This window comes from Haliotis rufescens, unplaced genomic scaffold, assembly GCF_023055435.1.
Source record: "Haliotis rufescens isolate VD_foot unplaced genomic scaffold, xgHalRufe1.0.p SCAF_4, whole genome shotgun sequence".
Taxonomy (NCBI): Eukaryota; Metazoa; Mollusca; class Gastropoda; order Lepetellida; family Haliotidae; genus Haliotis; species Haliotis rufescens.
Genome location: NW_025964112.1, coordinates 47,789,151 through 47,801,350, shown reverse-complemented (window position 1 = coordinate 47,801,350; position 12,200 = coordinate 47,789,151). Strand labels below are relative to the sequence as shown.

General features: G+C 39.2%; 1 protein-coding gene across 2 annotated transcripts in view; it reads right to left on the bottom strand.

Moving 5' to 3' along the window:
- The window catches only part of LOC124151805, a 94,019-nt gene extending 89,944 nt beyond the window's left edge, over nucleotides 1-4,075 (bottom strand). Inside the window, exons 1-2 of one of the 2 annotated variants that reach the window (XM_046524446.2) lie at nucleotides 3,811-4,075; nucleotides 3,031-3,415 (exon numbers count right to left, since the gene is read on the bottom strand). The gene's annotated coding sequence lies outside the window, so the exon portion shown is untranslated. Of the gene's footprint in view, nucleotides 1-3,030; nucleotides 3,416-3,604; nucleotides 3,754-3,810 lie in introns of those variants that run through there. The other variant, XM_046524453.2, reaches the window with a different exon arrangement.
- Between the last annotated feature and the right edge of the window lie 8,125 nt (nucleotides 4,076-12,200).

Sequence of the window (12,200 nt, the reverse complement as noted above, 5' to 3'; positions counted from 1 at the left end):
GTCTATTGACATGACTCGTTCTTGATAAATACGCTACTTGATTGCTACTCTCGATTGAATGGATACAGTATTAAACAGATATTTTCTGTTTAAGATTGTTTGTTTACACGCTTAAGACGGATACAATCTTGAATTGACTTGTTCATTTTATTACATGATTCGTGTCTATTTCATTGAACGTCAAGTGCATATCAAAAGGCAACGGGGACGTGTTGAACTCAATTGCATGTGAAGTGTCAATCTTAATGCTTTAACGTGAGAGCCCTTACGTGTAACTAGATATTACATTCGTGATTATATTCATGGGGTAACACTTTGTATTAGGTAATTAAATGAATAATATCATAGTCGTAAATCATACGATTACTTGTAATGACTGTGTAATAGGGAAACGCAACAGGAATTGAAATTGATAGGTCAAGGTATCGAAGTAAGTGCACATTCCTCACTTAACAGGTTCGGCCAATTGTCGAGGTGTAAAAAAATGTCAACGAATATGAACAACATCAACATTCTTATTCTAATACGATCTCATTTTGTAAATTTTGTCATACGATTCATGCTCAAAAGTTGTTTGATCAAGGCTACACTATTCAAGGCCTTAGTAAAGCTTTAAAACGGTTTTTTAGACACACATCAGGAACAAAATATATATCCTTTGAATTCTCTATTTTGGCTTGTGCCAAATATATTCCCGTGTGTTTTCTTTTCAGAAAAATTGACTAGCCATTGCATGTGTTTGTGACGGGTGCTACTTTTTCGAGAACACCTGGATTCATCACTATAATGATAATGCTTCATAAACACATTATATAGTCGGACTCGTACAATTGACTCTGCTTTTAGAAGAGGTTTCTTATGACTATGGAAAGAGTTGTGTTGCTTTTATTCACAGTCGGGAACCCCTGCCTCCCGCACGTACCTGTTAATTGAAGGGACAATACCTGGGATCCTTTATTCGTATATCCGGATATTTCACTGTACCGTCCGTATTAACGGTATGTAGCCGTAAAATGCATTATGTGTCTGAGGATACCACAATAAATTTCTTACTTCGACCACTAACAAGCGAGAAATGAATCCATCACAAAGTTATATATCCCTCACGGATATTGTTATTCCAGAAACGTGTTTATACTGTCGTGAACGTTATCGTCCGGATAAAGGAGGTTTTACTATACATGCTCAGTGTATCACACGTTTCTAGTGTATTACATGATTTTCATCATGTACACACACAGACACACAGAGAGACACACACACAGACACTCACACACACATATATATATAGATAGATATATTCAGTCAAGTATATGGTACACACACATATATATAACAGCTTAACAGATCAACTAATGCCGTTAATCCTAATGGGGACCATCGAGATGACATCGGGTCATACGTGTATACGATTGACTTGGGATGGTGTGTATACGATTGACTTGTGATATTGTGTATACGATTGACTTGTGATATTGTGTATACGATTGACTTGTGATATTGTGTATACGATTGTCTTGTAACATTGCGTATACGATTGACTTGTGCTATTGTGTATACGACTGACTTGTGACATTGTGTATACGATGGACTTGTGATATTGTGTATACGATTGACTTGTGATGACGTGTAGACGACTGACCTGTGATGACGTGTATACGATTGTCTTGTGATGACGTGTATACGATTGACTTGTGATGACGTGTATACGATTGACTTGTGACATTGTGTATACGATTGACTTGTGACGTTGTTTATATATACGATTGACTTGTGATGTTGTGTATACGATTGTCTTGTGAGATTGTGCATACGACTGACTTGTGACATTGTGTATACGATTGACTTGGGACGTTGTTTATACGATTGACTTGTGACATTGTGTATACGACTGACGTGTGTCATTGTGTATACGATTTACTTGTGATGACATGTACACGATTGACTTGTGACATTGTGTATACATACGACTGACTTGTGTCATTGTGTATACGATTGACTTGTGATGACGTGTACACGATTGACTTGTGATGACGTGTATACGATTGACTTGTGATGAACTGATCTTTGAAATTGGATTGTAAATCGAATTAGGTGTAGAGGCCTGTGTTCACTGAGAACAATATTACATAAACTGGCAATCCTATCTTAATGGCAAGTTTCGTAGATAAGATTAACTGGTATAAGTTTCTTCGTGTGTGTGTTTGTATTCATCCTAGGCCCTGGAAAGTGAGTGAGTGAGTGAGTTTGGGTTTTACGCCGCTTTTAGCAATATTCCAGCAATATCACGACGAGAGACACCAGAAATGGGCTTCACACATTGTACCCCCGTCGGGAATCGAACCCGGTTCTTCGGCATGACGAGCGAACGCTTTAACCACTAGGCTACCCGACCGCCCCGCTCTGGAAAGACAACTAAGCCTTCAAGAATACATTAAGGTTACTCTATAAACAGGAGTGATTGATATAGAAAATTAATGTTGTTTCAAAGCCAGCAAACAATTGAATCTTGACCAGACAAGTCTGTGGTTGACAGCATGACCAACGATCGTGTATCACAATACATTCAGCTGCGTCAGACATTGTATCCACTCGATCCCCATTTCAAGCGGTTCTCAAGCAAACTTTGAATCGAACATACATAGTCTCTACAAGAGATGATCCTCTTTTTAACTGAGTACGAAGGTCCCGTTATTCAAAGGAAGCTCTTCGACTGTCGTAAGTGTTAATGTATCAAAGCTAGGACAACAGAAGAATCATATCAGGTCGCTAGGTACGATCACTAACATGTCGCTGTTATATAATAATGTATCGATCTCACAATAAATATTTGATGTGGACTAAAACAACAGTTGGTAAAATCAATAAATGTAATTCATATTTGTGCCCAAAGTCCAAAACATATTTTTTCTGAATTGCAATATTTGGTAATGGGTTGTCTTAATTAACAACAGGCGAGTGTATACATTTCTTTTAAAAGCTACAATATGAAATAAATATGGTTTTTTTTCAAGTAAAAATATTACTCACCTTTTAAACTTCAAACCTCTTAACCCAAGCAGTCCACGCAAACAACAAGTATAATGACTTTTATACCAAATATCCACAGACTGAGCGATTCAACACGGTTCCGGTGAAAAGTCTGAATGCTAGTTCGAACGTGAAGTCCAAATATAAACTCCGAATGAAAAGTCCAAATATAAATTCCGATGCGAAGACCGAATAAAAGCTCCGAATGAAAAGTCCGAATATAAACTCCGAATGAAAAGTCCAAATATAAACTCCGAATGAAAAGTTCAAATATTAACTCCAATTGAAAAGTCCAAACATAAACTCCGAATGCGAAGTCCCAATATAAACTCCGAATGCGTCCGAATGTCAACCTGCCTGATCCAAATCCTTGTTCTTCACTGCTCTGGAAAAGAAATGTTATTATTTTGACATTTCCACCTGTTAAAATTCGAACATTTTCACTCTACGCGTCCAAACGCTTAATATATAGTGTTACCTATTGCGAAGCAAAAGTACAGGTAATTTTGTAATTGTCACCGGGGTCATACTGGTATTAATTATATACTCATATTGCAGGTGGCTACAAACTTACTGTAGAAAAACATCACGCAAATACTTCTGGTCATAGAAGAGACCTTCCCAAACTGTGGGTGATTTCTTGTATCCAACCTTTCATCTTTTGGCATATTCCCTTTCATTCACAGATCGCGTGCAGGGGCGGCAATCACGACAGCACTTGCCGTTACAAGTATGGAAAATATACTTATCATTATAATCTCGACAGCAAATGAAACTTACCTCGTCAGTTTTAATGACACCCAGTCACTGTGCGTCGATAACGAGACACTTTTATCAAGCCTTCTCGGATTTCAACGTCGCGGCATAGACAACGTCAGTTCAGTTGAGCCGGGAGGTCGTGGTTTATCCACCGACTATTAAAATCTCAGCGAGGACAGTCGTCGTATGCTCTTACATTCAATCATCACACCCCCTGTGAATTCGTATTAATGACTGTTTACAGAGGGACGCCATTCGATAGGTGTAATGAGATTATTGAACAAGTGACAACCGGTTATAGGGGGTATCGGTGCTCGTATAAAAATAGATCGGCAGCTTCAACCAGTCATAATTTATTACCCAACTGTCTGCGATTCATTTAGCTCAAGATGTATTGGCCTGGCCTAAGGCTTTTTAAAAAAAATCTTTAAAAACGTATCTGACTTAATTTTCATAGATATTTTTTTATAAGGACAGCACTCATGTTACAGTGAATGTAAACGCTGGGCAAGGTGAAATGTACTTTACAGGTACGTATGTCTGTCTGTGATAGAGCAATTAATTAATTATGAGCTGTACGACAGGTAGTATGAAACATGAGTCGTTGGGGTGGGGGTGGGGTTTTACCCTCTGTATATTGTAATATTTGATGAGAATTAACATGTTTCGATTGTGTTCACGGCGTGCCTAAAAACAATGTTTAGGTTTTTTTAGACATCTAAAAAGACAAGTCTCAGCGCAAATTATGTTTCACCTTGATTTTGAATTTCTTGAGTATTCTTATCTATACCGTAAAACGCGAACGGGATATGTATTGTCATTGGTCTTACTCCATTCCAACCGGAAATGTGTATGGTAAAATAAAAAGTCATCCTTAGGGATTCCGGTTGAGAAAGGTACCCAGCAACCCCATTTGATAGGTGTAATGAGATTATTGAACACGTGAAAGATCATCATCATCATCGTCGTCGTCGTTGTTGCTGTTGTTGCTGTTGAAGCGGTGATTATTTGACACTAACCAAGTATGCCTTTTTGAAGGCATATCTTAAGAACGATACGCTCATACGGGTATATCATTTTCATCGCCATATACACTTCATAATTCTGTAATCCAGGAATCTCTGCTTAAAAATGTTCCAAAACCATTGATAGAGACCCTACCACTACAATGCAGTCAAACACCGTTGTGTCGAAGTTGAAGGGATCGAGATATCCGAGGTTCGACACATCCGAAAAAGGATAAATAAAAAAGGAACAGGCAGGGACCAAGTTTTTACTTGTGTATGTGTATCCTCGACAACGCGAGTTTGTTTTTATGCAGATCTTAGCAATATTCGGCCGGCAATATCATAATTGGAGAAAAGAATATTTGGTTTCGCACATTATACCAAGAGGAGACTCGAACCTACATATTCAGTGTGACAAGCGAGTACATTAACCCCACTGCTATCCCTACATAAACCTATCTTTGTGTGGACCTCCCATACTGATCTTGTTTTAACAAATTTGAAAGGATTGACGGGTTTTGCTGCAGTCAGCAATATTCACGCTGAAGCGATGTGGGGTGCCTCCGTGCTGTAGTGGATAGAGCATCTGCCCGGAGCGAGGAAGATCGGTGGTTCGATTCCCGGTTGCGTCATATCGAATTACGTCAAACGATAGTACTTGTTGTTACCCTGTCTGGCGCTCGGCATTGAGGGGATACAACCAGAACTGGCAGGCTCGGAGTCAGTATACAGTCTCTGAGTTGGGTATCCATTTTAAACTGTGGTTTGGTTGTCAACTGGCTATCATTAGTCCGGGCTGGTACAAAGGCACACGACCCGTGAAGATCTGAGGTAGAACAGGTCTTCAGCAATCAATACTTCCCGTAAAATGCGGCTATGCTTGTCGTAAGAGGAGACTAACGGGATCGGGTGGTCAGGCTCGCTGACTTGGTTGATGCATGTCATCGATCCCAAATGCGTGATGTCAATCACTAGATTGTCTGGTCCAGACTCGATTATTTAGACCGCTGTCATATAGCTTGAATATTACTCAGTGCAATAGCCAACAAACAGATATGAGTGCAATAAACAACAAACAAACAAGACGGACGGACAGACACACAGACACATCGCTACACGTTTTAATTACAATACTCTTGAAGGCGACATTCAACCCCACTTCACCTCATTACGGTGATGTATATCACAACGGCCAATCTGGACAACCCACGATATCTGGGACAACGCCACATGATCAGTCAGTCAGTCTTAAGTAAATGTGAATTCAGGGAGGATGATCGCGTCTTTGTGCTCTTTGGTTTGATATCACCAAACTTCCACTCTGGGATGTCCCAAATGTGGTAAACGTTATGAAATACTGTTCCAAGAGGCGTAAAACCTACTTCACCCACTCTCTATTTTACACCGACAAATGTCTTTACAGCCCATGCCTACTGATGTATGTTTTATCAAGGCATTGTTGATTTATTCCAAGAAACCTTTTTTGTGTAAATGCGGAACCAGTGAAGCATGGGTTCCCCAAACAAATGGATCTACTGCAAACAACGGTCCCATCACCAAATGGATTTTCAAATAGAAGCAGCCATCGGTGTTTAAATATTCATACGGTCTCAAACTTCCTGGTTTGATAATCAGCTTCTTTGTTATATTGTTTTTACATCACTCCTGCTAACCCTTTGTAAACATCAACAACTGTATGCACACGACGTAATCGCCTGATGAAAGGGCAACATGTAAACTGAAACGCCCTTACAAGTGAGTGAGTGAGTGAGTGACACTAGGAGATTTAACGTGCGTTTTCCGACTAATAGCGTATTTCGCACACGGGGAAGCACTTTATACTATTGGGAGAAAAAAAACGTAATGAATAAATAAAGAAGTGCGACCCCCAAAAATGTAACTTTTACAGACCTAATCTAATAAAGCTGCGGGGGGAGGGGGTTTGGCTGGGTGGGAGTGGGTGGTAAAAAAATACTCAATAATATGGAAAAGTTTGGGCGTGGGTTGGTGGGGAAGGGGTCAAGCGTGGGAAGGCACGGTCTCTTCCCAGGCCTCAGCCGAGAAGAGTGAGAGAGAGAGAGAGAGAGAATATTGTTTATTAAAGTGTCACATGTTATATACACTTCGTAATACGATATATACAAAACAGTAAAATATAACATCCGGCCAAATATGACCTACGAGACACTATAAAACATATCAATCATAAAACTATTCAGTTGAAACAGAATAAAACATACATACCTCGTGATGCAGGCGCGGAGCACGGCCGTGGGCGGTTTCAGTGAAGAGCGCACCAGTATGCCAGGATACAGGGCAACTGACTTCGAAAGTCCTTAGTTAAACAGTGCGCTCCCCCTTAACTCCCCCCACAGCGTTGCGCCGCCCACACACCACGTCATACATACATACATACATACATACATACATACATACATACATACATACATACATACATACATACATACATACATACATACATACATACATACATACATACATACATACATACATACAAGTCATACATACATACTTGGCTTAAAATGAAATTGCCTTCTTTTAACCATGTTGTAAATTGATTTGGCTAAAATACATTGGAGCGATTCTTCGTTCATAATAAAAATAAACTTTTCTAAACTACTCATATAATGAAATGTTTTATCTACAGAAGTTGCTTCTTTAGCTAAGTTGTATCTTAAATCATCATAAAATGGACATTCTATTAAAAAGTGACATTCATCTTCAACATAATTTACATGATCATTAGTAGGATTGGCGTGACAATATTTACAAGTCCTATCCAACAGTGGGGTAGGTGGCTTGGCGTAGCGGCCGGTCTCAACATGTAAAGGTAAAATACCACATCGAAAGGATGCTAAAAGTCTTCGATGATCTCTAAAACGTACATGACATAAATAAGGCTCAGCAGTAGGTGATGATTTGTACATTCTGTATGTGCGTAATTTATTGCCATTTGGATTATTCTTGTCATTCCATAGCGCAGTATACCACATATCACAATCTTCAGCAGTTAAGAAACACTTTACACGGTCAACACACTGTTTAATGCTGTATCCACAATAAGGTAAATTTGACAAATTATAGTGAGCTAAAATGTTTACGATTTTTTTATCCCAGGATTGTGATCGGATTTTGGACCAATTATGAATGATAAGAGGGAGATGATGGGCCTGCATATTCTGAATTCTAAAATATAATCTAAAGCATTCAACGTGCTGTGACACTTTCACAGAACACCAGCCCATGTCCCCCCTCATAGCAGTAACTGGGGCATTTTTTCTTACGCCTAGAAACAAACGACAAGCCCTATTTTGAATTATTTCTACTTCCTTATACTTATTCAAACCCCAAATGCCAGCACCATAAAATAGAACAGGTTCTACAAGAGCTTTATAAAGCTTGTTAAATACTTCGTAAGACATGCCACCCGCGTGTTTAAACTTTGAATACAACGCAGAAAGAGCTCTGCTAGCCGATTTACACAGTACCTGGACTGTTTTGTGCATATCTAAATGCTCATTAAAAGTTAAACCAAGATATTTGTAAGAGCTTTCATAATCAATAATAGATTTGCCGCATACAAATACTCGCTCAGATCTAGCCACAGATTTGTTTCTGAAATGCATGATTTTGGTTTTGTCTGAATTAATATCCAAACGCCATTTATGACACCATATATTTAAAACATTTAACATTTTCTGTAACGAGTCTTCGTCTTCAGCTAACAAGGCTATATCATCAGCATACAACAAAACTGATAACACAGAACTTTCAATAGGTATGCCACAGTTTAACTTATTCATGTCTAACACCAAATCATTAATATAAACGGAAAATAACGTTGGCGATAACTTGCATCCTTGTTTAACGCCCAAGGTAACATTAAAAGATTCAGTGATAAAACCATTGAGCTTAACTGCACACTTTACGTCCATATATAAGGCTTGTACAGCTTGTAGCATTTTACCATGAATACCAACAGACATAAGCTTGTACCAAAGGCAATTGCGATTAACCCTATCAAACGCCTTCTTAATATCAACAAAACAGACATACGTAGATCGTTTAGAGGCTTTACGGTTATTAACAATATTATAAAGTGCATATAAGTGATCAGTGCAGTTTCTCTTAGGTCTAAAACCATTTTGCTCTTCCACAAGAATATTATTTGACTCCAACCACTTCTGTATCCTACAGTTCAGTATACACGTGTAGACTTTACAGGGTATTGATATGAGAGTAATGCCCCTGTAAGACAAAGGATCTGACGGGGTACTTTTGTCCTTGGGAATAGGAGTTATTAGTCCTGCTCCCCACTGAGACGGCGACACTGAATGTTCAAAACAATACTTAATGATATGGTGAAGTAAGTTAATACAATGAGGATTTCGTAGTACTTCTACCGGTATACCGTCTACCCCAGGCGCTTTTCCTGTCTTCATCTGCATAACAGCAAGGTCAACTTCCTGGACTGAGACAGAGCGGTTCAAATCCGACAGATCATAATCTGCACACTCCACGGTACCGCTACGCACACGTTCGCACACAGTATCATAATGAGCACGTTCAAACGCTGTATTCTCACTACCGTTATAAAGCGTGCTGTAGGAGGTTTTCCAGTGATCCAATACAGTGTCAGTCTCACAGGTCACGGACCCGTCGTGCATCAACACCTCCATAGGGATAACGGAACTTGACTTTCTGTCGTTGGCTATACCAAGTCGACCTATCTTTTTCCAGAAGTCTCTGCCGCTGTTAATGTTCTGTAAACTGATTAGTTCTTCTTGTTTCTGTAGCTGGTATGATCTTCTCGCCTTGCGGTTTGCTTTGTCAAACAGTTTTCTTGCAGATTGAAAAACGCCTTTAAGAACACGTTTACGATGAACACAACCTTTAAAAGACAACCAGCGTTTTTCCTTTACACCAACCCCATCCCATAATAATTGTAATTCATCAGTCCAATATGGCTTTCGCCTACAATAATACCTGTTGTTGGTGTTTTTCTCAGTAAATGTCTTTATCTTATTTAGCTTTAAGTCCATTTCTTTTTTAATGAAAGTAGTAAACTTCTCATATGCAGAGTGAGCGTCTTGACCTTGTGTTAGGGCATCGTCTATCTTCTGAAGTGTATCTTGTAATTTGCGTGCAGTATGTTCATCATTCAGGAAACTGTCCGGTATATTAGCTACATTGTACCTTGGTATATCCCAGCAACCCGATAACAGCTTCATATCGTCAGACTTAGAATCTGGTTGAATTGCAAGTAAGTCTAGCGTTACATCCAGTACAGAATGATCAGGAATACAGTCACATCCCATCTGAGTAGTAAAATTCTGTACGTCTGACATAAGATGCACGTTAAAATCTGACACATCATTCAGCTGCTCATGAGGCACAATAATGTAATCTACTACGGCCCGACCCCTATGCGACACAGAAGTGAAGTTGTCGTTTCCAAGTCTACCGTTAACAACACACATATTACAGTCTATAAGAAAGTCTAGTAGTAGGTACCCAGCTGCATTAACGCTCTCGTCTATCACATTCCTTTCCCCTACACTGTCAACACCTTCGATATAGTCGGAGTTACTACCAATGCGTGCATTAAAGTCGCCAGCGATGACAACTTTTCCAAGATTTTGATATTCATAAACATGTTGAAGTAAAATATCAAAAAATTCTTCTGCATCATGTGACCTAGTAGAAGCGGCTGGAGGTAGATACGCTACACACAAACATAGATTCTCGACTGTAGTATTAGAAGACAAACGGAGCCATAACACATCCTCCTGGTCACTGTCCAGTGCTTCAACTTTATATCTAGATAAAAATGATGTCTTTATAAGAACCCCAACACCGCCAGATCCACGTTTAGCCTTTGTATGCAGGTTTGTTCTGTTATTACCGAACCATACATACCCATCCAGACTAATGTCCTCTTGATCCCGTAGAAATGTTTCACAGAGACATAGAGTACAACATCGCCACCACGCTCCTCTCCGGCCAGCTGAGGTAAATCTCCTCTGGTCGCCACACACGCTCGCCCGCCCTTACAAACAATTAACAACTTGTTATCTATACAAGGTTTTCATGTTTTCGTGTTCTTCCAAATCTAAATATCCATCATAGAAATGACGATTTTAAACATCAGTGAGTAGGCCAATAACATCACATGACGAAGAGTTAAATCTGGTTTCGTTTTCGTAAATAATTAATGACCCCAAACAGACTGAAATTCAATCAATTACTCACTTCCTTCAAATGCCTATAGTGACTAAAGTGTAATATGTATAACTCCACTTTGGATATTTTAATTATCTTTCCATGAAACACAAACCTGATTCTCATATGACAAGTGTATTTTTTAAGTACATACGACATATCTGATTAAGTAAGGATAAGAATTTATGGATGAACAACTTCTTTATTACAATTAAGATCGACGTTTCGGTGTAGGTTCTAACACCGTTATCAAGCAAGTGATATACAGAGTGTTGTCGGCAAGTATCTATACAAGTAGGAGGCAATGTTTATACAGTAGAGTAGATATTGTTATACTGGAGTAGAGAAGCCTGTTATGTACACACAGGGGTAGTGATGACAATCATCGGTGAAGTCAGTGACATAAACAAAAGATGAGGCCAGTAATATAAACAACGTGATTATGGCTGATTGGGTTCTTTGATGAGTTGATGGTACGCCGGGGGTATGTAATAGCCTTGGTCACGGTTGATTGACGGCTGGAGTCTTTTGATGTTGATGGCGTCTTATAGTTTCCTGATCTTGAAGTCTTTGAGGTTGGTGGTGAGGGCTGTGACTCTCTCCCTCTGAATGCTGTGGTTTGGGTTGTCACGGATGTGGTCTGATAGAACTGATTTGGTGTCGTGCCGGGTTAGCGAATATCCAATTTTCTCTAGTATCAGTAAAGCGAAAACCCAAGTTGGGGTATTTGTCCTACGAAGGCGAAAATGAGTAATTGCTATAAAAACACCGGATTACCGTAGTTTAGATTAGCGCCCGTGCTGTTACAAACAGAGGAGAGGAGAGGAGATTTACTAGAGAGTCGTTTCGTAAAAAAATAAAACAGTTGGATGTTTAAATACAGGAGAAGAGATGATCAGTTTCTTAATTGAACAAACAATTAGTTTCTTAGTTGATATGGGTTATGATACCGATGGGTTTAGAGGAGAGTCGTTTCTTAAGAATACATACAGTATGTATTTGATGGTATATATAAAGAGTGCAACTTATTTATCTATGCACCTAAAAAAAATAAAAAAACACACTACAGGTAACTGCCCACACTGCAAACAACCAGAAACGCCAGAACACGCACTCATCCACTGCACACACTACCTAACACATTGAACCGCATTACAAACC